A 4,005-nucleotide genomic window follows, 5' to 3' on the forward strand; every position below is an offset into this window, starting at 1 on the left:
GAGAGAGAGAGAGAGAAAGCGAGAGAGAGAAAGGGAGAGACGGCGGGGAGAGTTCATTGAGCAACGGCACGTGTACGCGAGATAGAGAGTGCGGCTGCGATATGAGGTGGGATAAGAGGGTGGGAGGGAGTATGGCACTCGGCAGCCGCGACTCGAACGGCAGCAGTAGGGCGAAAAGGGGTTGCCAAGCGACCATAACCGTGGGTTGCCCTTGGCGACTAGTTGCGTCACTGCAGCGTCGCATGACGTCACGCGACGCCACTGCCCTTGACCGTCGGGGATGACACTGGGGAGAGCGTCCTGGCGACCCTGCCTGCAACTCTATCACCCTTCCACCCTCCCGTCATTCACCCTGACACTGAGATACGCAGGGATTCAAGTCTATATATAGAAGCGGACTAAACGCACGCATACAGACGTACATACGGGCGCGTCAGAATACGCTATGCATGCTGATACGTACGCGACACACGACGGTTCACCTTTCGATTGGACTATACCTACTCTCGTGCTGGAACGCAAACCGGCAGCCCCTGAAAACGCATCGCGTATCGCGATGTGTTTTGACACGCGACTCGAAATAGCGTCAGCTCACCTCTTGCCGTCGCTATTTTCAGAATTACGGTGCCGCACGGTTATTGTTACGTCGGCGAGATAGAGAAAGAGGGTGCCGACAGGCGTTCGCGAAAGCCCTTGCCGGTAATCGATTGATGCGAGTTTACACATCGCGTGCAATATTTATAGAATGATGCGCGAGGCTTATTTAACGTAATGCGGGCTCACTTAATGCAATTCCCACACTTGTCAATGACGGTAGCTTCATCTGTGACGACTTTTTAATTTTTTCTCATTATTTTTTTTTTCACTTACTCTTCATTACTATTCGTCCACGACGCGTTTCCAACCGGAAATTACAAAGACGCGCCGATTATCAAAGGTTTCTTAATTTTTGATAGCTTATTGACGGAAATTTTGACTGATTGACTGTAAGAACAGTGATATTATTCTAAGCAACGAATTTTATTTTTTTTTATTTAAATTAATTTGATAATACTAGGCTCAATTGAATAAACAATTAAATTAAGGAAGTTCTTCAGTTTTTTCATATAACATAAGGATTTAATTAAATATTGAGAATAAATTTGTAATTAATATAATATTCTGAATTTTTTCAGATTTTTTTGACTGTATAGTTTTCTTTAAATAATTTTCTAAAATAGCTTGAATTCTTATGAGGAGAGTTTTAAGTAATTTAATTGTAAATAAAATATTAAAATTTTGAAAAGTTAATATGGATATTAATATGGATATTAAAGAATGAAATTAAAAGAATGAATTTAAAGAACATTTTGGAACTTAAAAAAATGAAATTTTACCATACCATTTTCATATAAGAGTATGAAATGTTTATCAGTTTTTTTTATTTAAATACAACGTCACACTAGTGAAAACATTAATCAGTTCTAGAACTGTCAATATCTAAATTTAAATCGTTACTATAAACAATTTTTCTTCAATATTTTTCATAAAAATATTCATTTTTATTATAAAGAAAATATTTTTTAATAAATTATAATTTTACTGCTTAAATTTTATTTCATTTATTTTTCAGATAGCAATGGCATAATTTTGCATTCTTTGTGCTCTCGTGTTAAAATAAGAAAAATTACATGACGCCTCTCCAATTTTTTTCAAAAAAAGCTATGAGTCAAAGTTAGGTATTCATGCTATTATTAAGCAAATCTTGTCGTATAAAAAATGTTTCGATCTTTATTTTTTTTATTACAACAAATGCAAGATACATGGAAAACTAAGTTTTTCAATCAGAACGCATTGAAACTGTCCTGCTCTCCTAATCATTTTCCCCATCATCTCTAGCTCGCGAGAAATTATTCCTTCCCTCTCGTCGTAATTATATTATAAAAAGTTAAGATAATAATGGCTATAATCAATCGCTTTATATGGTTACAAAGAATATTGGTTAATTACATGTATAAATTAATCTAATCTCAAAGAATATATTTATATACCGAAAATCCGTTGATAAAATTATTTAATAAAAATATTATATCGTTTAATTTCCATTTAAGTTCAATTCTTATGTAGTCTGCTGATCGAAACATTTCTGTATGGAGAAATATTTATATTTCGCCGTACAGATAATATCTAATACACATTCCACAGGTGCATCTTCTATAAATATTAAAGATATTTAAAAACACGTTATTTACATACGGCATCTTGCGAGAGCATAGAAATAACCGTAGAATATATTATAAAATGCGGACGTCAGTATCAAATCAACATTCGTCAATTTCAAACAAAGTATTTTATAACAATAAGAGTATCGCGAAAAAGGCAAAAGCCATTTTATATATTTAAATATAAATTTCAATTATAAAATTTTTAATAATATAACAATTAGTAGAAATAACTCTATTTTTGGTTATAGCGAATATTAGTGTTTACTAATACTAAATGCAAATTTTGCAAATACATTATTTCAATTTTATAAACTGCGCGCCGATAAGGTTCATTGGATTTGAGACAAATTGTAATTGCAAACTGAAGCTGAAATTAATGTAAATCTCAAATTAGATTAATCATCTTTTTAATAATTTTAATAATTTTTAATAATTTTAATAATGAAACTAATAATCATCTTAAAAACCTAAATAATAATTTTTTACAAAAAATATTCCTTAGCCTGGATATGAAAATTAACTTAATTAAATAACTTTTAAATAATTTTAAATGTAATTGTATGCATTTAAAAACCAATTCCGCAGTTTTCAACATCTCCCATACAGGATTACTTCCGCCATGTAAATTATGCGATATCTATCAGCGGCGATGGATTATCTACTCACGTATAATTCATATTTGATAAATATGTTGTAATACGAAAATATTCATCAGATCGCAATTATTTGATGGATACATATATTTTACGCGTAAAATGTTCAGTAAAAAGAGAGCAAAGATTCTTTATCAAACTTCGTACGTTTATATTTGGGAATTATTGGACATATTAATTTTGATAGAAAATACACAAAATATCAAAATACATGTATTGTATTTCAAGCAAAAGTATTATAATATTTCAAACGCTTTGAAAATTCAAGCGCTTTTGATATTTTTCTCGATATTTTTTTCGAAATACTTCTCAAAAAAAAAAAATGATTTTGAGATACGTTTAATTTTATGATCTAATTTGTTTCAAATGCCAGAGCTTTAATTGTTAGTTCCAATAAGCTTTAAACTCTGATATTACATTTGTTATAATAAATTTTTCAAGCGTATTAATTGACTGTAGGATAGAGAAGTACTCGAATCTCTCTATCCTACAGCTAATAGACTTAAAAAAATTTGGCGTATGACGAAAACGGACAAATATAATATTGGTCTCATACATGTCCGTTCTAAACCAAAAACAGAAATAACTAAATACGTTCGATCCTCAGACCTGAAAATGGCTTCATGTAAGTCGCGTAGAGATGGCGGTTCAGTATAACATTGTATTTCCATTTCCGAATTAGATTTACTATAATTGTCAATTAAAATACTAAATCTGTGTTTGTATTGCTCAATTTAATTCTGTATAACATAATTTTCTAAATTTTATATTTAGAAGTATTCAATAAAAAAGAACTAATTTGGAAATTAATGACGCTGAGTGTATGTACGCGCGTATTTTGAACAACCTAAACTCGTCAACTTTTAAATGCAGTTGAAATTAAAAAGTAAATATTTTCTTCTGTACTTATCTTCTTATTTGATTATATATAATACAGCTTCGACATAAAATAAATAACATGTGCCGAAAGAATAGAAAGAATAGGAATTAAAAAATGTATGTCTCATAGTTTTAGTGTATATGTATCGAGATGAAATTGTGACGTAGTTAATGGCTTATAATATCATTTTAGATCCATATATCTGTTATTAAAATAACATGTTTTTGTATTATATATATATATATATATATATATATATATATAATAA

Source organism: Atta cephalotes (assembly GCF_000143395.1).
Source record: "Atta cephalotes unplaced genomic scaffold scaffold00001, whole genome shotgun sequence".
Taxonomy (NCBI): Eukaryota; Metazoa; Arthropoda; class Insecta; order Hymenoptera; family Formicidae; genus Atta; species Atta cephalotes.